Genomic DNA, 27,245 nt, shown 5'->3' on the forward strand with positions numbered 1-27,245 from the left:
ATCCCACATGCCGCGGAGCGGCTGGGCCTGTGAGCCATGGCCGCTGAGCCTGCGCGTCCGGATCTTGTGCTCCACAACGGGAGAGGCCACAACAGTGAGAGGCCCGCATACTGCAAAAAAAAGAAGAAAAAAATGAGGATCATAACAGAACTTAACCTTTACAATTGTTGTATGTAAAGGAACACATTGCTGGTGAGTACATATTGGCTGGATGCATTAAAAACTTAGAGTTTTTCAACACCCATGTGGACAACTGCCTTTTATCTGTCCTTTTAAAAATAAAATTTGTCCTATCTTTTCCATTACATGTTAAAAACAATTTGGAAAGTGCACAGAAGTAGAAAAGAGAAGAAAAAGCATTCTTGTTGTCCTACTCAAGGGGAAATATTAATTAAATTTTGGTATGTTTCTTTCTGGTCTTTTCCTGACATAGATAAAAGAAAAAAATCATACACATAGATGTGAATTTGCTACTAGTACCAATTCAGAAGAAGGTTTCTTGTAAATGTAACTGTACCGGGTGGCTCAAAGCTGGACCTGATCTCACTTTACCTGATGTGTTGTCCAGAGTGGTCTATGCGGTTATTCTGTGGAGAACATATGCTTCTCCAGATGAGAGCAAGAGCCCCAAGGGAAAGAAATTACACTGTTTATTCATTTTATAACCCTCTCATTTTTACAAACATAGGTCTAAGGCATATGATAGATTCTCAATAAATAGTAGAAGAGGCTTGAGAAGCCATGGAATTATTTATTGTTATGGTAGTAATAATATTGAAAACCTTGGAAAACTAGCTAGAGTAGAACCAAATAAAACCTTGTTTGCTAAAATAGCTGATGTTTCTAAGAAGTTACTGTTAATGAAGTCAAAGAAGAATTCCAAGTACTCTGGCTTACCTTTCAAGGGCAACCTTTTGTCCTATTAGGGATAGCATCGAATATTCAGAGCTGGTTTGGAGATTTTCGCAGAGAAGCAGAGATCTTTGAATATCTTGGACCAAAAATGGATGCTCTTTAACACTTTTTAAGTGCCCTGATTGGGGAGGATCACAGATGGGATGATAGAGGAAGGACACGCCTACTCAGTTGGCCCCATCAAGAGGTGGTGGTTGGCATAATCTGATTGTTCTCATCCTAGATATTCTCACAGGATTGACTCTCACACAGAAGTCAAAAGTGTTTGTCTTTGAGGTTCACCTCCTCATCCTCTGAGTGACTGTATCTACCCCTATGTACACAGACCTTTTGAGTTACTTCTGCGCTATCCAGAGTTGATTTCAGGAAAACAGCATCTGTCTACCGTTTACATCTTAGCAGGAATGAATCACTGTGTTCCTTCCCTCTGGTGTATTAATTTTTAAGTCTCATCTGTCACTGTAAAAAAAATGTATTTCTGTCTTCCACATCAGCCAACAGGGAAGAGTAGAATTGGGGGAGCATTAGGTCCACCCCAGGCCTTGGAGTTGTACTATGAAGGTGGTCACTTCATTACACCTGTCTTTATTCTCATTTTCTCCAATGTTCCTGGAACCCTCTTCCTTCTAACACTTACTGCAGTATCCTTCTTATCTTTCTTCAAACCATAAAACTGCAAACACTTTTTTCTCATTGGATCTTCACAGTAGCTAATAAAGCTGGTAGGGAAGAGACTATTATTATTTCCACTTCACAAATGAAGAAATTAAGATTTTACAAAGAAGGACTGTGCTGTGCAAAAGCTTTTAAGTTTAATTAGGTTCCCATTTGTTTCTTTTTGTTTTTATTTCCTTTACTCTATGAGACAGATCCAAAAAAATATTGCTGTGATTTATGTCAAAGACTGTTCAGCCTAGGTTTCCTTCTAGGAGTTTTATAGTATCTGGTCTTACATATAGACCAGAATGTTCTAATTTTATTCTTTTACATGTAGCAGTCCAGTTTTCCCAGCACCACTTATTGAAGAGACTATCTTTTCTCCTCTGTTAATTTTTGCCTCCTTTGTTGTATATTAACTGACCATAAGTGTGTGGGTTTATTTCTGGGTTTCCTATCCTGTTCCATTGATCTATATTTCTGTTTTTGTGCCAGTACCATACTATTTTGATGACTACCTTTGTAGTATAGTCTGAAGTCAGGGAGACTGATTCCTCTGGCTCCATTCTTCTTTCTCAAGATTGCTTTGGCTATTCAGGATCTTTTCTGTTTCCATACAAATTAAAAACAATTTTGTCCTAGTTCTGTGAAAAATGCCATTGGTGATTTGATATGGATTGCATTGAATCTATAGATTGCCTTGGATAGTATGGTCATTTTGACAATATTGCTTCTTCCAATCCAAGAACATGGTATATCTTTCCATCTGTTTGTGTTGTCTTCAATTGGAGATAAAGGAACTCTCCTACACTGTTAGTGGCAATGTAAGTTGGTGCAGCCACTATGGAAAACAGTATAAAGATTCCTTAGAAAACTAAAAATATAATTACTATATAATCCAACAATCCAACTCCTGGGCATATATCTGGAGAAAACTGTAATTCAAAAAGATCCATGCACCCCAATGTTCACAGCAGCAGTATTTACAATAACCAAAACATGGAAGCAACCTAAGTGTCCATCAACAGATGAATGGATAAAGATGTGATATATATACACATAGATACTCAGCCATAAAAAAGAATGAAATAATGCCATTTGCAGCAACATGGATGGACCAAGAGATTATTGTACTAAGTGAACTAAATCAGACAGAGAAAGACAAATATCATATGATATCGCTTATGTGTGGAATCTAAAAAAATTATACAAATGAACTTATTTACAGAATAGAAATAGACTCACAGACATAGAAAACAAACTTATGATTACCAAAGGGGAAAGGGGAGGGAGGGATAAATTAACAGTTTGGGATTAAAAGATACATACTACTGTATATAAAATAGATAACCAACAGTGACCTACTGTATAGCACAAGGAACTATACTCAATATCTTGTAATAACCTATAATGGAAAAGAATCTTATACACACACACACACACACACACACATATATATGTATGTATAACTGAATCACTTTGCTTTATACCTGAAAGTAACACAATATTGTAAATCAACATTATTCCCATTTTAAAAATAGTGTTTTCAATCATCTTTTTTTAAAAAAAGAAAAAAAAAGATGAACTGTGAAAACAAAGGTATACGGTGCTTAGTGGTAGAGCCAGGAGTAGAATCCAAGTGCCTTGATTTGGTCAGAACATTTTCCTCACCAGTGCACCACTATGGTGAAGTGATATCTAAAGTCAGGACCAGTAGCCCTTCCTCAGGGCTGTGTTTTCCCTGTCATTCATTCAAAAAAAGCTCCGGTGGAAGAGGTTACTTGACTCATTGAGAAGCCACCTACCACCACAGTCCTGCCCATACGTGAGAAGAGAAGTGTTGGGTAGGTCAGGTAGCCTGGACTGTATGTCTTCGGCCTCTGCCATCACCATTCCTGAAGAAGTCTAGAACTTCTTTCTAGTGTGGCTGGATATTTTTTCCCAAACACTGCAGAGAAAAAAGACCTAGCATATGTAATCTAACTCTCTTTCTAGTCATTCCAGGTCCAAATGGACTTTTTCAACAGTCTCTATTTACTGTTTATTCACTTTTATTTATCTGTGGTAGCCAGGGTATCAGTGCTATCGATGCTTGCTGTGAGATAGAGACCATGGAGAGAGGGCACTCTAGGGTAAGCCATGTTGATATGGGGATTGGGGGTGGTTACTTGTCCCAGTCTGTCAGTTCTGTTGATGAGGTTGAAAAAGCCACTATGCTTTCTTTCCATTCAAAATTAGAGTTTGGCTGATATAGGAGACTTTTTGTGCCTATAGCCACTTCAGTCAGAACCTGAAAAATTACCATGAAAAATCTAAAAATGTTGCTATGCAGTGAAACACAATATGTTTTTTCTATGAGGGGCTGTTCACATGAAACGGCTATGCCATATAATAAAAATAATTATTATAGATAAGGTTTACTGAGTGTTCATTATATCCTTCCATGCAATGACTTACATGTATGCATTAGTCAGTACAGGCTGGGATATAACACAGTAACAAAATTACCTTGCTTATCATTTTCCTATTCTGTCATAATAAATTATCATAAATTTAATGGTTTAAAATGCAAATTTATTTATCTTACAGTTCTGCAGGTCAGAAACCTGATCTGGGTTTCACCTGGTTAAAATTGAGGTGTCTTCAAGGCTGTGTTTCTTTTGGAAAGCTATAAGGAAGAATCCACTTTTTAAATTCATGTTGTTGGTAAAATCTAGTTCCTTGTGGCTGTAGGATTCAGGCTCCCTTTTTCTAGCTGTAAATGAGGACCCAATTCCCAGCATTCCTTGGCTCAGTGTCCCCTTTGTTCATCTTCATAGTGCCAATGGCATGTTGAGTCCTTCTCCCATTGCATCTCTCTGACCTACCTGGGAAAAGTTTTAATGACTCATGTGATTAGACTGGACTCACCCAGATAACTCAGAATACTCATCCCTATTTCAAAGTCAATGTCTTTAATCATATCTCAAAATTCCATTGTCATGTAAGAAAATATATTCACAGGGTCTAGGAGATTAGGGTGTGAACATTTTTGGAGGGTCATTTTCCTGCCTACCATAACCTGAAATCTCAGTGACTTAACACAATAAAAGGTTGTTTCTTTTCATGTAAATTCTAGTGGGTATAATGCAGCTTTCCTCTGTCTTCTATCTCTACCATTTAGAATATGTGACATTTAAAGCAAATGCTGCTGCTAAATCAAGTAAAATGGAAACTACTGGATTAATAACATGGCCTTAACTAGGATAACATTGGTGGAGAGGCAGGATGGAAGCCTGCTTGGGATGTATTCAAGAGATATAGAAGAAGAGTAATTGAAGATAATAAGTATAGAAAACTATTATTTTCATTTTACAAAGGAGAAACTTGAGGGCCAGGAGTTGTCTTTGTAGAGTCTACAGTGATCCTCAGTAAAACTGAAAAGTTGATGAATTTTGTCTGGGAGCCACTTCATTAGGGTAAGAATTATAGATTGACACTCAAAAGCCCAGGGTCTAGACTCCAGCCATTTACTTCTCTGAGTATTTACTTAACTATGTGCTCTTGGTCTCAAGCATATACAATATTTTAATGTGTGATACATATGTATTATAAATATATTGATATATGCATATTTACCATATATCAGATATTTGTGGAATTGATTTGAATTGAATTAAACAAACAAAATACAATGCAGAGGTTTGGGCAAGGACTACTTATACCTGAGAATAAATTAGTCCATGTTAAATTAGTCCTCCATTATATATTATATGTTCAATTAATCCTCTTTTATAGGAGGATCTGCCCAGGGTGAAGACAAAGGAGACAGTAGCATATGATCATTATGAGTATTGGGTTTGGAAGCCAACAATCTTAGGCTTAAATTTTTACTTGCTACTTATAGCTATGTGACCATGGTCAAGTTAATTAACTTTCCATGGTTTCATCCTTGCATCTGTAAAACGGATAGGATATCAACCCCATCCTGTAGGTAAGATAAACAGAGAATTCATGTAAAGCACATAGAAAAATGCTCAATAAACATTATTACATTAACTGGGTGTGGTGATAAAAGAATGGAGGACTCAGAGAAAGCAGAATAGGAAAGCCTTTCAGGCAGCTCTTTAAAGGATGGGTGGCAGGGGTGTGAACCTGCATATAAAAGGTCAGTTCTAAGTCAATTCTGAGGGCATGTGATAATGAAGAGGGCCTGAACTAAGGTAGTGGCCATGGAGATGGTGAGGTAGGCTGGATTTGAGAGTGCTTTGGAAGGTAGAATCAGAAGGACTTGGTGGTGGGGATGGAAAGTGTTGAGGTTAATTCCCAGGGTTCAAATCTGGGAGACTGGATTTTGTCATCAACCAAGAGACGTTTTGTGAGAGAAGAAAATGAGCTTGGTTTTGGCTTTTTCACTTCCAGCTTCTGGGGGACCCACAAGTAGATATAACTACAGTCCACTGAGTGTGTGGCTCTGGACTTCTGTTCTCTCCATCTCATTCAAAAATAAAGATTTGAGTAATATCTTCATAGGAGCAGAAGTGGAAGCCATATGTGTGATTGTTATCACCCATGGATAGTAGAGAACACAGAAAGTATAGAACATCCACAGATAGTATAGAGTTCTCAATCTTAATGCAATTGTGGATGGGACTGCTTTTGTTGTTGTTGTTGTGGCGGGACAGGCCTGTGCATTGTAGGACGTTTAGGAGCATCCCTTGCCTCTACCCACTAGATGCCAATAGCATCCCCCTGCCCCAATTATAATTACCAGAAATGTCTCCAGAAGTTGTAAAATATCCCTGGAGGACACAATTGGCCCAGATTGAGAACCACTGGTTAGAATAAAGGTAAGAGGTCAAAGGACAGGACCCTGGAGTCCACCAACATTTAAAAGTAAAGTAGACAATGGACAGATCATCCAAACTGAAAACAAATAAGGATGCACAGCTTTAAATGATACATTAAACAAGATGGACTTAATTGATATTTATAGGACATTCCATCCATAAACAACAGAATACACTTTCTTCGCAAATGCTCATGGAACATTCTTAAACATAGATCATATCTTGGGTCAAAAATCAAGCCTTGGCAAATTTTAGAAAATTGAAATCAAATCGAGTATCTTTTCCAACCACAACACTATGAGACTAGATATCAATTACAGGAAAAAATCTGTAAAAATACAAACACATGGAGGCTAAACAATACACTACTAAATAATCAAGAGATCACTGGAGAAATCAAAGAGGAAATCAAAAAATACCTAGAAACAAATGAAATGAAAACACGAAGACCCAAAACCTATGGGATGCAACAAAAGCAGTTCTAAGAGGGAAGTTTATAGCAATACAATCCTACCTCAAGAAAGAAGAAACATCTCAAATAAACAACCTAACCTTACACATAAAGCAATTAGAGAATGAAGAACAAAAGATCTCAAAGTTAGCAGATGGAAAAAAATCATAATGATCAGATCAGAAATAAATGAAAAAAAAATGAAGGAAACAATAGCAAAGATCAATAAAACTAAAAGCTGTTTTTTTAAGAAGATAAATGTAATTGATAAATCATTAGCCAGACTCATCAAGAAAAAAAGAGAGAAGAGTCAAATCAATAGAATTGGAAACGAAAAAAGAGAAGTAACAACTGACACTGCAGAAACACAAAGGATCAGGAGAGATTACTATAAGCAACTATATGCCAATAAAATGGACAACCTGGAAGAAATGGACAAATTCTTAGAAAAGCACAACCTTCTGAAACTGAACAAGGAAGAAATAGAAAATATAAACAGACCAATCACAAGCACTGAAATTGAAACTGTGATTAAAAATCTTCCAACAAACAAAAGCTCAGGACCAGATGGCTTCACAAGAAAATTCTATCAAACATTTAGAGAAGAGCTAACAACCGTTCTTCTCAAACTCTTCCAAAATACAGCAGAGGGAGGAACACTCTCAAACTCACTCTACGAGGCCACCATCACCCTGATACCAAAACCAGACAAAAATGCCACAAAGAAAAAATACTAAAGGCGAATATCACTGAAGAACATAGATGAAAAAATCCTCAACGAAATAGTAGTAAACAGGATCCAACAGCACATTAAAAGGATCATACACCATGATCAAGTGGGGTTTATCCCAGGAATGCAAGGATTCTTCAATATACACAAATCAATCAATGTGATACAGCATATTAACAAATTGAAGGATAAAAAAACATATGATCATCTCAATAGATGCAGAAAAATCTTTTGGCAAAATTCAGCACTCATTTATGATAAAAACCCTCCAGAAATTAGGCATAGAGAGAACTTACCTCAACATAATAAAGGCCATATATGACAAACCCACAGCCAACGTCATTCTCAATGGTGAAAAACTGAAAGCATTTCCACTAAGATTAGGAACAAGACAAGGCTGCCCACTCTCACCACTGTTATTCAACATAGTTTTGGAAGTTTTAGCCACAACAACAAGAGAAGAAAATGAAATAAAAGGAATCCAAATTGGAAAAGAAGTAAAACTGTCACTGTTCACAGATGACATGATACTATACATAGAGAATCCTAAAGATGCTACCAGAAAACTACTAGAGCTAATCAATGAATTTGATAAAGTAGCAGGATACAAAATTAATGCACAGAAATCTCTTGCATTCCTATACACTAATGATGAAAAATCTGAAAGTGAGATTAAGGAAACACTCCCATTTACCATTTCAACAAAAAGAATAAAATACCTAGGAATAAACTTACCTAAGGAGACAAAAGACCTGTATGGAAAAAATTATAAGACACTGATGAAAGAAATTAAAGATGTTACAGACAGATGGGAAGATATACCATGTTCTTGGATTCGAAGAATCCACATTGTGAAAATGACTATACTACCCAAGGCAATCTACAGATTCAGTGCAATCTCTATCAAACTACCAGTGGCATTTTGCACAGAAATACAACAAAAATTTCACAATTTGTATAGAAACACAAAAGACCCTGAATAACGAAAACAATCTTGAGAAAGAGAAATGGAGCTGGAGGAATCAGTCTCTCTGACTTCAGATTATACTACAAAGCTACAGTAATCAAGACAGTATTGTACTGGCATAAAAACAGAAATATAGATAAATGGAACAGGATAGAAAGCCCAGTGATAAACCCACACACCTATGGTCACCTTATCTTTGATAAAGGAGGCAAGAATATACAATGAAGAAAAGACAACCTATTCAATAAGTGGTGCTAGGAAAACTGGACAGCTAAATGTAAAAAAAATGAAGTTAGAGCACTCCCTAACACCATACACAAAAATAAACTCAAAATGGATTAAAGACCTAAATGTAAGGCCAGACACTATAAAATTCTTAGAGGAAAACTTAGGGAGAATACTCTATGACATACATCACAGCAAGATCTTTTCTGACCCACCTCCTAGAGAAAGGGAAATAAAAACAAAAATAAACAAATGGGACTTAATGAAAATAGCTTTTGCACAGAAAAGGAAACCATAAACAAGATGAAAAGGTAACCCTCAGAATGGGAGAAAATATTTGCAAATGAAGCAACCGACAAAGGATTAATCTCCAAAATGTACAAGCAGCTCATGCAGCTCCATATCTAAAAAACAAACAGCCCAATCCAAAAATGGGCAGAACACCTAAACAGACATTTCTCCAAAGAAGATATACAGATTGCCAACAAACACATGAAAGGATGCTCAACATCATAAATCATTAGAGAAATGCAAATCAAAACCACAATGAGGTATCACCTCACACCAATCAGAATGGCCATCATCAAAAAACATACAAACAATAAATGCTGGAGTGCATGTGGAGAAAAGGGAATTCTCTTGCACTGATGGTGGGAATGTAAATTGATACAGCCACTATGGAGAACAGTATGGAGGTTCCTTAAAAACTAAGAATAGAATTACCATGTGACCCAGCAAACCCACTACTGGGCATATACCCTTAGAAAACCATAATTCAAAAAGTCATGTAGCACAATGTTCATGCAGCACTATTTACAATAGCCAGGATGTGAAAGCAACCTAAGTGTCCACTGACAGATGAATGGATAAAGAAGATGTGGCACATATATATAATGGAATATTACTCAGCCATAAAAAGAAATGAAAATGAGTTATTTGTAGTGAGGTGGCTGGACCTAGAGACTGTCATACAGACTGAAGTTAAGTCAGAAAGAGTAAAACAAATACCATATGCTAAAACATATATACGGAATAAAAAAAAATGGTTCTGAAGAACTTAGGGGCAGGACAGGAATAAAGACGCAGACATAAAGAATGGACTTGAGGACACTGGGAGGGGGAATGTTAACGTGGGATGAAGTGAGAGAATGACATGGACATATATACATTACCAAATGTAAAATAGATAGCTAGTGGAAAGCAGCTGCATAACACAGGGAGATCAGCTCAGTGCTTTGTGACCACCTAGAGTGGTGGGATAGGAGGTATGTGAGGGAGGTGCAAGAGGGAGGTGTTATGGTGATAAATATATACATATAGTTGATTCACTTTGTTATATAGCAGAAACTAACATAACATTGTAAAGCAATTATACTCCGATAAAGATGTTAAAAATAAATAAATAAATAAATAAACAAACAAATAAAAGTAAGGTAGAGAAAGAGGGTTTAGTTTGAACAATCAAGAGAGGAGAGTTCCAAGAGAGAAGTGTTTGGAAAAGTCAACCTCTCTAGAGAGGTTACATAAGAAATGGACAGAAAAAAATGATCTTTGAGTTTGGTGATTGGAATGTTCTTGGTGACCTCATTCAAAGGCCTGGTGAGGGCAGGAGCCTTGAGGTGAGGAATAAATTAAGTGCATGGGAGTAGAGCTAGTGAAAGTAAAGTCTACTTTCAATAAGCTTGAGTCAGAAATGAAGGAGTAAGAAGAGCAGTCATTAAAGGAGTGGGATATCAGGGGTGTGTCTTCTCAAGAATGGAACTTCTTGTGTACCACTCCTTGCAGGCTATGACCACATCTTATTACTTTTTGTAATGTCACACTTGATTTGTAGAAAAGAATAAATATAGATTTGTTGAAGCAGAGACTTATTTTGTTACTGTTTCTTGGACTGTGGGTATTTTAAAACAACTCCAGGAAGAAAGCAATGTTTAACACAAAGGGATGAATCATAAATGGCAGAATTTCAGATGTGAGTCAGAGATATTTTGGGCGTTGTCTTGCCCTGTGTCCTCTAACCATACCATCTACTCACCTCACATTTCCCATATGAACTGATTGTTCCCTTTTTTGCAGCCAACCAGACTTTGTTCCCTAACTGAAGCCATGGGTAATTACTTCACCCTTGACTAATTGACTGTGACAAATAGCTACTAAATTGGGTAGATAAGGAGAACAAATTTGGTGTCCTTGTCTTTCCCCGACTCTTCAGCCTTGGAGAGATTGGAATGTTCCCCTGGATTGAGTTGCACAAAATTCTACCGTCAATCTTAAGGATGTCTGCTTAGCTAATGAGATGCAAATAGTGACATGTCAAAGAAAACAGCCCAACTGAAAACCTCATAACTTACAATGCTGTCCTAATGGCGGCAGCAGAGTACCTAAAAGGGGAAAAAATACAACTAACAGTATGACTTTTGAGTGATGAGTTGTTGATTTATCTACAGTTTATAGACATAATCCCAGCCTCAAGAGACAAATGAGAAGTTTCAAGAAAGAAAATCTCTTATTTGAAGATGTAGAATTGTAATTTCGTAAAGCCACAAGCAAAGGCAAAGTTTATTTTCATTTGGTTTTGACCATAGCTCATCTCTTCTCCCCCCAAAGAACTCATAACTAGAAATAGATTTTTTTTTTCATTTGGTAATCAGTAATCATTTACAACAAGAATCATCCTGATCATAGCTTCCAAGAAGCCAGGACTTACTTAGGCTTCATTCATGGCTGTTCTTTACATCACTTAGCCTGGTGCCTGACACCACACAGTTACTTGGTTCATAATTATTGAACTAAAATGGAGTGATGTTTTGAATTGACGTAGGTTAAAGTAGGATTCCGAATGTCTAATTTGATTTTAAATAAAAACTCAGAAACATTGCCTTGCATCAGGTGACACAGCTGGCCTTGAAGCGAGCAGCGCTTAGGTAAGCCCCAACTTTTGATGTATTGCTAAACAGCCAGCTTAATCAGAACACCTTTCTTGAAGCCTCCACGATGAGCAGTGACACGCTAATTGAAATGTACTTTCCCCAGTGAACCACTTAACAATTTATATAAATATCAAAGCCCTGGGCTTTACTGTCAGTCTTTGTTTTGGAATGAGAAATTTATAAAAAACATATGTTTCCAACTGTCATTGATAGAGTGTTCTGAAAATATGGTCACTGAATCACATCCGACTTTTCTTTCTGCAGACACTGAACTCGTCAGGGTACATTTCTCTGTTAATAACATCTCCTTTCAGAAGGAATCTACTCCACACCAGGGTTTCATTACTAAATTCTGGGGAGCTATTGATAATGGAGGTGGTGTTGAGAGAAAGAATGGCCAGAGAGAAAGAGCTAATATATTTGAAATTCTAATTCTGGCATATGAGAAAGGGAAGCAATTATGAGAGAAACTGCTGATCTTGTTGCTGGCTTGGTAATTCTAATGAATATTATTGTCTTCTCTGGTAACTTTTAGACACGAGTCTGTGTCCCTTTCACAGGCAAAGTTCTGTGATTGTAAGTGAAATCCTTCCTGAATCTGGAGACCTTCCTGTTTGAATTGGAGGAGGGACAGTCAGACTGTGATCATAAGTCTGGCTTACAGAGGACTTGGGAGTTGAGCTGGAAGTGTGAAATCCTACAATAACTGTATCCTTGTGCCAGACAAAGCCTCTTTTGTCTTTTTAAGCTATCTGACTTTCCCATAGGGTTTCTTTCCCCAAACATGCCTCGAATGGTGTTGCTTAATGAAAAATGCCACTCAGGACAAGGTAGCTTTCACCAACGACTGTACGTGGTGGACATTCTAGTAATTCTAGTCATATGAGAGAGCAGGCTAGACTTAGAGAGCTTGGGAAAATGAGTTCTGAGAGTGGCACTCAGAGCACAGCTCGGCTGGTGGAGCAGAGGAAATGGGTCATATGTCAGTTTGTGTCCTCCACAAGCCTCTCCAAATCATCTTGAAAATGCCCCAGATCCTGAAACCCATGCAGTTTTGCTTCCAGTGTAGTGTACATATAAATCTTTTAATTTCATGTCCTAAGCCTTGAGACATTTATATGGAATTGTTTGGGGGAAAAAAAAAGGTGGGAAGGAAGGAAGAAAGAAACTTCTGCTGGCAGTCAAGCAATCTGCATTTCATTTCAATTTAGATAGCTTTGCTCTGCATTTTTTTCCCAAGGTTTCCTGGATTTCAATAATATATTTTTCATCACCAGATCACCAAAAACTGGTTGTATTGAGCTGTCCCTGGGGCTTTGGAGTGGATATCAGAGATTACTTTATAACTGGGAACTTATGAATTGTACAGGGTTTACAAATGACTTGTTTTTCTCAGTTTAATGGTCAAGCCAAGAAACTGATAACTTATTCCTGGAAGGGTGTGCATCTGATATGTTAACGGGTCTTTGAGAACAGGATTAAAAAAAAAATACAACACACACACACACACACACACACACACACACACTCAACTAGTTTTAAATAAGACATTTGTTGAGTAGATGAGCTCTGACCGCCACAAATTGCAGGCTTTAAAATGTTCATTTTAACGTGTTCTTATGTCTCTCTACCTTTGACCCACCTATCCCAAATACTCTAAGAGCTTTGGGGATGAATATTTTTTAACCTCTTGGTGGCTGTCATTTGACCCTGCAAATGACACCCTGTGGACTTTCGGCAGGACCAACAGTGGAAGAGCACTGAGCTCCAGCATTTGCTGGTCTGCACTGTAGAAGTGACTGAGCTGGCAGTGGGTTCTGGGGTCTGGTGGGTTTGGGGAGGACTAGTGTGCGTGGTGCCTTTCTGAGTGCAACTGTTTTATTTCATATCAGCCTGATGGCTGTAGCAGGTCAGGGAGTAGCAGGAGGGGGGTCGATAAGTGTGGGGTTTCTATAAAAGATATGTTTGGATTTCCATTTTATAGGAAACTGTGTTTGCCAAATTGCAAACCCATAGAAATATCCTGAACTGGGAACAAAGAATTCAATTGCAGTCTTTGGGGTGGAGGTGATTTACGGCTGGCCAAAGGAAGAGTCCAGGTCCACACAGTGAGGGAAGTGGGAATTGAGGGGGCAGAACAAGAAAATGAAAGAAGGACTGGAATTTTCCTGACTTTACCAGCTCTCTCAATATAACATTGTGATGCGTTAGGTGTAAATGGATCAGAAACATATGGATTAAAGTTCCCTTCTAGTGGGGAAATAGTGGGAAACAATAGTTGTCAAAGTTGGGGGTTGGACAATTCGAGTGTGAATTCAGTTGAAAAATATGTCAGCTGATAAGTTAAAAATCTTCCGTGATGACCTCTCTCCAGCTTTGGAGGATGGTTGCATTGAAATCTGATAGCCGAAACTGCCTTTATTATTCCCAAGATAATAGGTGCTCTGGGATTCATTTCCCACCCCTTCTCCACCTCCACAGCCATCTCCAAACCATAAGGTCTTTCCAAGGTCCTCTTATGATACCCCTTGGCTGTCATTGCTCTTATCTTTTTAGTTTCAATGGATTTTCAACACTGATTTTTTTTCAAAGATGTGGATTTGAAATGTGTGATGTTTAAAGTTGGAGAGTCTTTTCTTTGGTTTACTCTTGCAGGCCCTGCCATATGCATCCTTACGCATGATAATTTTGGCTAATGTTAAAAAAAAATCAGCAATTTCTTTTTGAGAATTTTTAGTACTGTGACATGTTGCTAGGTGGCTGGGGTCATTCTTGGGATGACATACACTTGAGGAGAGGTTGGAGGAGGAAGAGAGAGAAGTCTGCAAATGATCTTCTGAAGATAATTGAAGATAATCTGAATATGAGGCTGAATATGGCTGTGCTCGTTCCACTTCTGCATGTAATAAGAATTATAACATTTCTGGAGCATTGGCAATGTTCTGGGCACTGTTCTAAGTTTCCACATGAGTTTCTTCACTTAGCCTTGACTCTCAGGACTACATTGAAGGAGAGTGTATGATACCCATTTACAGATGGGAAAACTAAAGCACAGAGATTTTAGTCACTTGTGTATGTTTACAAAGCTAGTAGTAAAGAGGGGACTAGGGTGAAGCAAATGAGACAGAAAGCTTGTCTGGTGCAAGATTTAAGAGGGCACCCCAAAACTCAGTAATCCAGATAGATGATATTTAAATGTAATATTTAAAAAAATAGAATTTAAATATTTTAAAGTGTTTGTATTAAATGTGATTTTTTTTTTGTTTATAAGGAATATAGAAAATAAATTGATGGAAACATTTACTAAAAACTTTTATAAGGCTTGAGAACTTTCCATAGCTTTTCCAATGTTACAAAACTGGTAAGAATGCAGCTAAGACTCCCTCTTGCGAGAGCACCGGAATCACAACTAACTGCTGAGTGGTCATCAATAGGAAGACACTGGAACTCACCAAGGATGATACCCCACATCCAGAGACAAAGGAGGAGCCACAGTGAGACAGTAGGAGGGACACAATCACAATAGAATCAAATCCCATAACTGCTGGGTGGGTGACTCACAAATTGGAGAACACTTATACCACAGAAGTCCACCAACTGGAATGAAGGTTCTGAGCCCCATTTCAGGCTTCCCAACCTGGGGGTCTGGCAATGGGAGGAGGAATTCCTAGAGAATCAGACTTTGAAGAGTTGTGGGATTTGACGGCAGGACTTCAACAAGACTGGGGGAAACAGAGACTCCACTCTTGAAGGGCACACACAAAGTAGTGTGCATGTCGGGACCCAGAGGAAGGAGCAGTGACCCCATAAGACTGAACCTGACCTACATGCTGGTGTTGGAGGGTCTCCCGCAGAGGCTGGGGATAGCTGTGTCCCACCGTGAGGACAGTGGCAACAGAAGTTCTGGGAAGTATTCCTTGGCATGTGCCCTCCCAGAGTCTGCCATTAGCCCCAACAAAGAGCCCAGGTAGGCTCCAGTGTTGGGTCACCTCAGGCCAAACAACCAACAGGGAGGGACCCCAGCTCCACTCATCAGCTGACAAGTGGATTAAAGTTTTACTGAACTCTGTCCACCAGAGCAACAGCCAGCTCTACCCACCACCAGTCCCTCCCATCAGGAAGCTTGCACAAGCCTCTTAGATAGCTTCATCCACCAAAGGGCAGACAGCAGAAGCAAGAAGAATTACAATCCTACAGCCTGTGGAACAAAAAACACATTCCCAGAAAGATAGACAAGATGAAAAGGCAGAGGGCTATGTACCAGATAAAGGAACAAGATAAAACTCCAGGAAAGCGACGTCGAGGTCAATGAAAACAAACGAGAGACCTGGGGGAGGAAAGGAAGGCGGGCGAGGAGGAAGGAGCGCCGGGGCGCGGAAGGGAGCAGCGGGGCGGTGGGAGCGCGAGCGGGAGGCCGGCCGCGGTCCCGAATTTGCCGCCGCCTTCGGGGCTCGCCCGGGGATGTCTCAAGGCCCCCAAGCACCACGCGGCGGCCGCCGTCCCGGCCTCTGAGGGCCGCCACGTCCCGGCAGGGCGCGCGGGCTGAGGGCTGCTCTGTGCTGGCCGGGGGCGCCCGGGGAGGGGCCCGGGCGGGCCGGGAGGGGCTGCCCAGGCCCCGCGTTTCCCCCTTAACCGCAGCCGGCGCCAGGCCAGGAGGATGCGCGGCGCCGGGCTCTGAAGCATGGAGGGAGTTCTGTACAAGTGGACCAACTATCTCACGGGTTGGCAGCCTCGTTGGTTTGTTTTAGATAATGGAATCCTGTCCTACTATGATTCACAAGATGATGTTTGCAAAGGGAGCAAAGGAAGTATAAAGATGGCAGTTTGTGAAATTAAAGTCCATTCAGCAGACAACACAAGAATGGAATTAATCATTCCAGGAGAGCAGCATTTCTACATGAAGGCAGTGAATGCAGCTGAAAGACAAAGGTGGCTGGTTGCTTTGGGGAGCTCCAAAGCCTGTTTGTCTGATACTAGGACTAAAAAAGAAAAAGAAATAAGTGAAACCAGTGAATCTCTGAAAACCAAAATGTCTGAGCTTCGCCTCTACTGTGACCTCCTAATGAAGCAAGTTCATACGATCCAAGAATTTGTTCACCATGATGAGAATCATTCATCTCCCAGCATAGAGAACGTGAATGAAGCCTCTTCTTTACTTAGTGCCACGTGTAATACATTTATCACAACGCTTGAGGAATGTGTGAAGATAGCGAATGCCAAGTTTAAACCTGAGATGTTTCAGCTGTGCCATCCGGATCCCTTAGTTTCTCCTGTGTCACCTTCTCCTGTTCAAATGATGAAGCGTTCTGTCAGCCACCCTGGTTCTTGAAGTTCAGAGAGGAGTAGCCACTCTATAAAAGAAACAGTGTCTACACTTCACCGACTCTCCCAGAGGCGCCGAAGAACCTACTCAGATACAGACTCTTGTAATGATGCTCCTCTCGAAGACCCAGATAGACCTGTTCACTGTTCCAGAAATACACTTAATGGAGATTTGGCATCAGCAACCATTCCTGAAGAAAGCAGACTTATGGCCAAAAAAAAATCTGAATCGGAAGATCCTCTTCCATCCTTCTCTTCCTGAGGAAACGGAAGTGTCCAACTTCCTCTAAGTATTGCTATGCAAAAGCTGCTGTAATTAAACTATGTTATAGGGAGTAATTTTTCCCTTAGGATTTCTCTGCACTTTATAGAATATTGTAAAACAAACAAAAAACAACCCACATACCTTTGAAGTGTATTTTATCTTTATATAGTTTATTTGCAAGAGTATTTTCTTAATAACTTCACAGTATGAATGTGCATCTTTTTTTTTTTTTTTTTGAACAAATGATGGTGTAACATTTTGACATCTGTAAGGACAAATGTAGATATTTTTCTAAAATACTGTGAGGGACTGACATCTTAGTCAGTGTGTATTGTAGCTTATAAACATGAAATCTTATAAACCTAAGGTTTCAGTTTGACAGAAGTGTGATATATGTAACTTGTGCCATGGACCAAATGGTCACTTTACCCCAGCTGAAAGTGAGTTACGGTCGCAGCTTGATGGTGTTTGTATTATATTCCTTTAAGCAAAAAGGAAACATTTAATATTCGAAATATTTTTACCCCAAATACCATGACATTGAGGATTTTTTAAAAACGAGATCGTGCTGTCCTTTGTATATGAAGTTGACACTACTGATTTATCAATACCAAATATTGGGTTAAAGTATTTAATTTTTACTTATTTATTTTTCTGTTGCATCAGAAAAAATGATTGCATCCTAACTTTTATGACCTACCAAATTTAAGATGTGTATACCTTGTTATTTACATTGTTCTAGAAAAGAGGTTAATATTGTAGTGACCTTGCTCACTCCCACCAGAGAAATAAATGACTTGCAATGGAAGAGGATTTTAGTGCTTTTTTCCGAAAATAGACGTAAGCTGCTGTTGTAAGGTATTAATGTTTGCAGCTCTTTAGACTATCTAGACATTTTTTATTTATGAATACTTATAAAAAAGGAATCTGTCAAGGTGACTGCCCTACATAACTTGAGAATGGCATTATTTAATTAAAGAACAAATAGCATTTTTTGGTAGTGCCTGTCCATACCTATTGTCAGTGTTTGCTTTGTAAACTGTTTTTTCAGTTCACTTTGGAGTGATGGTTTTTCCAAGGTTTTGGATGAGGAGCACTTTAAAACAAACTGGTTTGGTGTTTTTAAGTTAATCATATGTTTAATAAATATGTGGTTTTTGCATTCAAAAAAAAAAAAAAAAGATAAAACCCCAGAAAAACAACTAAATGAAGTGAAGATAGGCAACCTTCCAGAAAAAGAATTCAGAATAATGATAGTGAAGATGATCCAGGACCTCAGAAAAAGAATGGAGGCAAAGATGGAGAAGATACAAGAAATGTTTAACAAAGACCGAAGAATTAAAGAAGAAACAAATAGAGATAAACAATACAATAATTGAAATGATAACTACTCTAGAAGGAATCAATAATAGAATAACTGAGGCAGATAACGGATAAGTGACTTGGAAGACAGAATGGTGGAATTCACTGCTGTGGAGCAGAATAAACAAAAAAGAATGAAAAGAAATGAAGACAGCCTAAGAGACCTCTGGGATAACACTAAACACAACAACATTTACATTATAGGGGTCCCAGAAGGAGAAAAGAGAGAGAAAGGACCAGAGAAAATATTAGAAGAGATTATAGTCAAAAACTTCCCTAACATGAAAAAGGAAATAGCCATGTTAGTCCAGGAAATGCAGAGAGTCCCATACAGGATAAACCCAAGGAGAAACACGCTGAGACACATAGTAATCAAACTGGCAAAAATTAAAGACAAAGAAAAATTATTGAAAGCAGCAAGGGAAAAATGACAAATAACATACAAGGGAACTCCCATAAGGTTAACAGCTGATTTCTCAGCAGAAACTCTACAAGCCAGAAGGGGGTGGCATGACATATTTAAAGTGATGAAAGGGAGGAACCTACAACCAAGATTACGGGGCAAGGATCTCATTCAGATTCGATGTAGAAATTAAAAGCTTTACAGACAGGCAAAAGCTAAGAGAATTCAGCACCATCAAACCAGCTCTACAACAAATGGTTAAGGAACTTCTCTAAGTGGGAAACACAAGAGAAGAAAAGGATCTACAAAAACAAACCCAAAACAATTAATAAAATAGTCATAGGAACATACATATGGATAATTACCTTAAATGTGAATGGTTTAAATGCTCCAACCAAAAGACACAGGCTCCCTGAATGGATACGAAAACAAGACCCATATATGTGCTGTTTACAAGAGACCCACTTCAGACCTAGGGACACATACAGACTGAAAGTGAGGAGATGGAAAAAGATATTCCATGCAAATGGAAATCAAAAGAAAGCTGGAGTAGCAATATGCATGTCAGATAAAATAGATTTTATAATAAAGAATGTTACAAGAGACAAGGAAAGACACTACATAATCATCAAGGCATCAACCAAAGAAGAAGATATAACAATTATAAATATATATGCACCCAACATAGGAGCACCTCAATATATAAGGCAACTGCTAACAGTTATAAAAGAGGAAATTGACAGTAACACAATAATAGTGGGGAACTATAACACCTCACATACACCAATGGGCAGATCATACAAAATGGAAATAAACAAGGAAACAAAACCTTTAAATGACACAATAGACTGGATAGATTTAATTGATATTTATAGGACATTCCATCCAAAAACAGCAGAGTACACTTTCTTCTCAAGTGCACATGGAACATTCTCCAGGATAGATCCCATCTTGGGTCACAAATCAAGCCTCAGTAAATTTAAGAAAATTGAAATCATATCAAGCATCTTTTCTGACCACAATGCTACAATACTAGATATCAATTACAGGGGGGAAAAATGTAATGAACACAAACACATGGAGGCTAAACAATAAATTACTAAATAACCACAAGATTACTGAAGAAATCAAAGAGGAAATCAAAAAATACCTAGAAACAAATGACAGTGAAAACATGACAGCCCAAAACCTATGGGATGCAGCAACAGCAGTTCTAGGAGGGAAGTTTATAGCAATACAATCCTACCTCAAGAAACAAGAAAAATCTCAAGTAAACAATCTAACGTTACACCTAAAGGAACTAGAGAAAGAAGAACAAACAAAACCCAAAGTTAGTAGAAGGGAAGAAATCATAAAGATCAGAGCAGAAATAAATGAAATAGACACAAAGAAAACAATAGCAAAGATCAATAAAACTAAAAACTGGCTCTTTGAGAAGATAAACAAAATTGATACACCATTAGCCAAACTCATCAAAAAAAGAGGGGGAGGACTCAAATCAATACAATTAGAAATGAAAAAGGAGAAGTTACAACAGACAATGCAGAAATACAAAACATCCTAAAAAACTACTACAAACAACTCTATGCCAATAAAATGGACAACCTGGAAGAAATGGCCAAATTCTTAGAAGGGTATAAACTTCCAAGACTGAAACAGGAAGAAATAGAAAATATGGATAGCCCAATCACAAGTAATGAAATTGAAACTGTGATTTAAAAACTTCCAACAAAAAAAATCCAGGACCAGATGGCTTCACAGGTGAATTCTATCAAACATTTAGATAAGAGATAACACCCATCCTTCTCAAATTCTTCCAAAAAATTGCAGAGGAAGGAACACTCCTAAATTCATTCTATGAAGCTACCATCACCCTGATACCAAAACCAGACAACGATGTCACAAAAAAGAAAACTACAGACCAATATCACTGATGAATATAGATGCAAAAATCCTCAACAAAATACTAGTAAACAGAATCCAACAACACATTAAAAGGATCACACACCACCAGCAAGTGGGATTTATCCCAGGGGTGCAAGGATTCTTCAATATACTCCAATCGATCAATGTGATACACCATATTAACAAACTGAAGAATAAAAACCACATGATCATCTCAATAGATGCAGAAAAAGCTTTTGATAAAATTCAACACACATTTATGATAAAAAGTCTCCAGAAAGTGGGTATAGAGGGAACCTACCTCAACATAATAAAGGCCATATATGACAAACCCACAGCAAACATCATTCTCAATGGTGAAATATTGAAAGCATTTCCTCTAAGATCAGGAACAAGACAAGGATGTCCATTCTCACGACTATTATTCAACATAGTTTTGGAAGTCCTAGCCATGGCAATCAGAGAAGAAAAACAAATAAAAGGAATACAAATTGGAAAAGAAGAAGTACAACTGTCACTGATTTTAGATGACATGATACTATTCATAGAGAATCCTAAAGACGCCACCAGAAAACTACTGGAGCTAATAAATGAATTTGGTAAAGTTTCAGGATACAAAATTAATGCACAGAAATCTCTTGCATTCTTATACACTAATGAAGAAAAATCTGAAAGAGAAATTAAGGAAACACTCCCATTTACCATTGCAACAAAAGGATAAAATACCTAAGAATAAATCTCCCTAGGAAGACAGAAGACCTGTATGCAGAAAACTATGACACTAATGAAAGAAATTAAAGATGATACAAATAGATGTAGAGATATACCATGTTCTTGGACTGGAAGAATCAATATTGTGAAAATGACTATACTACCCAAAGCAATCTACAGATTCAAAGCAATCCTTATCAAATTACCAATGGCATTTTTTACAGAACTAGAACAAAACATCTTAAAATTTGTATGGAGACACAAAAGACCCCGAATAGCCAAAGCAGTCTTGAGGGAAAAAAATGGTGCTGGAGGAATCAGACTTCCTGACTTCAGACTATACTACAAAGCTACAGTAATCAAGACAATATTGTACTGGCACAAAAACAGAAAGAGAGATCAATGGAACAAGACAGAAAGCCCAGAGATAAACCCACGCACCTCTGGTCAAATAATTTATGACAAAGGAGGCAAGGATATACAATGGAGAAAAGACAGTCTCTTCAATAAGTGGTGCTGGGAAATCTGGACAGCTACATGTAAAAGAATGAAATTAGAACACTCCCTAACACCATACACAAAAATAAACTCAAAATGGATTAGAGACCTAAATGTAAGACTGGACACTGTAAAACTCTTAGGCTAAGACATAGGAAGAGCACTCTTTGACATGAATCACAGCAAGATCTTTTTCGATCCATCTCCTATAGTAATGGACATAAAAACAGAAGTAAACAAATGGGGCCTAATGAAACGTAAAAGCTTTAGCACAGCAAAGGAAACTTCTAACAAGACAAAAAGACAACCCTCAGAATGGGAGAAAATATTTGCAAATGAATCAACAGACAAAGGATTAATCTCCAAAATATATAAACAGCTCATGCAGCTCAATATTTAAAAAACAAACAACCTAATCGAAAAATGAGCAGAAGACCTAAATAGCCATTTCTCCAAAGAAGACATACAGATGGCCAAGAAGCACGTGAAAAGCTGCTCAACACCACTAATTATTAGAGAAATGCAAATCAAAACTACAATGAGGTATCACCTCACACCAGTTAGAATGGGCATCATCAGAAAATCTACAAACAACAAATGGTGGAGAGGATGTGGAGAAAAGGGAACCCTCTTGCACTGTTGGTGGGAATGTAAATTGATGCAGCCACTATGGAGAACAGTATGGAGGTTCCTTAAAAACTAAAAATAGAGTTACCATGTGACCCAGCAATCCCACTACTGGGCACATACCCAGAGAAAGCCATAATTCAAAAAGACACATGCACCCCGATGTTCACTGCAGCACTATTTACAATAGCCAGGTCATGGACACAACCTAAATGCCCATCAACAGACGAATGGATAAAGAAGATGTAGTACATATATACAATGGAATATTCCTGAGCCATATAAAAGAACGAAATTGGATCATTTGTAGAGATGTGGATGGTTCTAGAGACTGTCATACAGAGTGAAATAAGTCGGAAAGAGAAAAAAAAAATACCGTACATTAACGTGTATTTGTGGAACCTAGGAAAATGGTACAGATTAACCTGTTTGCAGGGCAGAAATTGAGACACAGATGTAGAGAACAAATGTATGGACACCAAGGGGGGAAAGCGGTGGTGGGTGGTGGTGGTGGTGAGATGAATTGGGAGATTGGGACTGACATATATACACTAATATGTATAAAATGGATAACTAATAAGGACCTGCTGTATAAAAAAAAATGCAAAAAAAAGAATGCAAAAAAACTTTTATAAAGCTCAAAAAACTAAAATTAAAGAATTTAAATTAAACATTAAAATTAATTAAATTAAAATATTGATAGATGCCAAATAATTTGTGATGATCTCATTATTGTGATGATCACTACCCTGCACACTTGCCCAATCTTTCTTCCTCCTTCACCCCTGCTGGGCCCTGGCACACCAGGGATGTAAGAAATTGTAACCCCCAACCTGCCCCCACCAGATGCCTCCACCGCCCACCAGCCCTGTGTCCCTGGTGTGCATACCTTGAAGAGACAAAGTCAGAAGGGAGAGAGGGATGAGAGGACACGGGATGAGGTACAATCCATCTCTGAGGAGGAGAAGGTGGCTGACTGTGGAGATAGGAAGGTAATGAGGTCTGAAGGTTCCCGGGGAAACGTCAGAAACCAAAAGTCTCCGGGGTTGTGGGAAGAAACGAAAGCAGATGAGGAGTGCGTCCAGGAGGCTGAAGGAATTGTTGTGTGTTTGTTGTAGTCCTGTTCCAGTCTTTCCACCTCACTGAGGGGAGACAGTCACGGTGGGACCGGGACAGGGCACCACGGACGCCGATAGTATGTAAGCGCGGAACCGCTGTGCGGGTTCAGCAAAGATGCTGCCCCCGGCAGGGCGGGAGGGGTGCGGGGCTCCCTAGGGGCCCCAGGGGTGGGCCGAGGTTGTAGAGATGGCGAAGAAATGGGGAGTGGCGGTCAGGAAAGGGATACAGAGGGAAAGGTGCGTGGCTGGAGAAGAGAAAAGCCACACGCTCTACTTCCACCCCAGCTCCACTTCAGAGAAAGTAGTGCTGGACCTTTCATCATCATCATCAACATCGTCATCATTCCTTTTGGAGATAAGGGAACTGAGACAGTGAGACACTCCGACATTTGCCCAAACTCACACAGTTACTAAAGGGCAGAGACAGAATTTCAGCTCGGAGTTGGCTCCACTGCTCTTGACCACCAGGTGAGAGAGACTGGGAGAAGACAGGCAGAATGCAGAAGACCAAGATTCAGAGTTTAAAACTAAATCCTGCTTGGCTATCCTGGGTAAAATCTGAGCGGTGTGGAGAAATCCCCCCACAACCCAAGCACGAGTCAGGGCTGGGGATGCATAAATTAATCATGCCATGATTTTCCATCATTAACTTATAGAACAGGCTCTGGCAGCAGAGAGACCCAGACCGGAGTCCACTTCAATGCTTTGAGCTTCACTTTTCTCATCTGTAGAATGGGGATAGTAATACATACCAGCAGAGAGCCGTGGTGAGGAAGAAACAAGAAGATGCAGTTGAAGGCAGAAGACATTTAGTAATCTGAGTTGTACCAGTATTTGCTAATATCATCAGGAGCTGGATAATCATCACTGTGAATTTCATCTGTTATAACAGACATAATAATAGTAATAAGAGCTAATATTATTGAGCACTTACCATGTGTTAGGCCCTGTATTAACTCGTTTCATCATTTTAAACTGCCTCTGAAGTAGGCACTGGACTGTACTCATTTTATTGCTAAATTAGTCTGAGCACTGATGTTTTGGGCATGGGTTGACCACTATGGGTTTGGTTCATCCACTATACATTTTGAAATTTAGAAGGCATTTTGCAGTAAATTTGTCTTAGCAGAACAAACTCAGTGTCTGCCCCCCATCAGAGCTCAGAGCAGCCATTGATCCCTCTGTGCAATCTCTGTGACCAGCACAGCCCGCCACAGTCTCTTCCACTGGTGAACATGTTCTGCTTACTGTGATAGCTGTAGCTCAGCTGGCCAGGTTGCAGGTGTGGTCTTATTACTGCTCTTGTGTTTTCTTCTGCTTCCTTTTTGTTTAGTAGATGACCTGTTGCCGCAGTTGCAACCTGAGGTGGACACTCTATCTCATATTACTTTGCATCCACCATATAGACTTGATGGGTGAATAAATGAATATATGGTATATCATAGAATAGTCCATGACATAATTGATCTGTTTATATCTAGCTTAAATTAAATGTTTGTGATTTTCACCCTCAACTGTTACCCCTACTAGGGGATCTGGTGCTTCTGTTCTATTTTATAGGTGATTTCATGTCCCTCTGCCAGAAAAAAAAAACAAACATTACCACTCTCTAGAATCCTAGGGTGCTTGCCCGAGTGACAATGCTTTGTGTGTTTGTCTTTCTAAACTTTATTCCATGAAAGACCTTAGAACCTATGCAGGGGAGGATGGCGGGGGAAGCGCCAAAGAAATTAGTCTATATCTCCTTGGCCCAGTGATATGATGTGAAAATAGTTCCTTGAGATTTGGAGATGTCAACATGCTGAGTGCATGACAGGTAATGAAAGAAGATTGTTCCAACACATTATTTTTATGGGCTCATTGGCTCAAGCTGTGGAATAACAGAAACAAATCCTGTTTGAAAGCATAACATCACATTTACAGATAGACTTAGCAGCCTGAGAACAGTCAGTGCAAGCTTCAGCCTGGTGGGGGGTAAGCATGAGGTAAGAGCTATTGATTTTTATATCTCCTAGAATAGCAGAAGTCTATGAGGGATGGAGTGTAAGTAGCATATATGCCCCCATTTCCCACTCTTATCTGTGACAGACATCACTAATCAATTATAGCCATCTTTCCCACTTTGCCTGGTCCAGTCTCACAATTCTCAATACAGCATTCCAGGCAGTCACTTCCAATCAGATGGAATTGGAATGAGGAATGAAACTTATTTGCCAACTATGTTCTTCCTATGGACAGGATCATGCTGAGTTTAGTACCATTTAGTAGATACAATGAGTTTGACTTTTAAATGATGAAAAGCACCATCTGCATATGTTTAACTTTAGAAATGTTACCACCTATTTTTTTTTAACCTTGGTTTACCCATCTCTGAAGTAGAGAAATAATGACAAATCCTGCAGGGCTATTGGATTGATTAATATGATTATAAATGTAGAGTGCCCACTAGAGTATCAGGGGACATTCAGTTAATTGTGGCTCCTACTATGACTGGCTTCGAGCCTTAAAGAGCTTGAGGATCCATCTGGTCCATGACTCTGCATCTAGACACAATTAAGCTTAGCCCTTCCCACACCAAAAATGGGTATGATACCCAAAAGGGGAGAAAACTTCCCCTGCTTCCTTCCTCAGCCTTCTTGTAAGTTTTACAAATGCTTATGTGATGATATGAATTGGCAGATTCTCTCAAAATGTTTTTCCTTCAAGAGGTCATTACCGTTGGAATTGATACAGAGATTTGCGTTTAATGAAGTGACACCAATTATTTGGATAAAGTTGAAAAGTCTACCCCAGTAACTAGAATGCCATTTCCTGTCATTGTCACCATGTTAATGGCCTTGGAATTGGTTCCCTACTCCTACCCTATTTCACTGCATTCTTCACACAATTCCAATGTATTTTAAAGTGCAAATCTGACAATGCCATTCTCCTTCTTAGAGATTTTTAATGGTGCTGTACCAGTCAGCATTCTGATAGAAAAATGATGGCTCAGATGGTAAGCAGGGGAGTTCAATAAAGGAGTTATTTACAAAAATGTGGACAAGGGTAAGGGAAACCAACAAGGTGTGGTGGTGTAGCCCCAGTCTAGCGACAGTGGGAGCCATCACCAATGACCCTCTGGGCTGAAGGGTCAGTGTGAGGGAACAACTATAACTCAGGCTTTCTCAGTAGGAGTGATATCACTCCCAGGAGAGAGAAAATTGGTTGGGGGATGTGAAAAAAATTTCCGTTTTATGTATAGAGCTCAGATATACAGAGTACATAAACACATTTCACTTGGGAGTGATTAGCAAAATAAAATGTTTTAAAAGTTTCCTTAAAGAGGTAATA

General features: G+C 38.9%; 1 pseudogene; it reads left to right on the top strand.

Moving 5' to 3' along the window:
- Positions 1-16,013: 16,013 nt before the first annotated feature.
- LOC115843875 (pleckstrin homology domain-containing family A member 3 pseudogene) lies at positions 16,014-18,404 on the top strand (annotated as a pseudogene).
- Positions 18,405-27,245: the final 8,841 nt, after the last annotated feature.

This window comes from Globicephala melas, chromosome 7 (genome assembly GCF_963455315.2).
Source record: "Globicephala melas chromosome 7, mGloMel1.2, whole genome shotgun sequence".
Taxonomy (NCBI): domain Eukaryota; kingdom Metazoa; phylum Chordata; class Mammalia; order Artiodactyla; family Delphinidae; genus Globicephala; species Globicephala melas.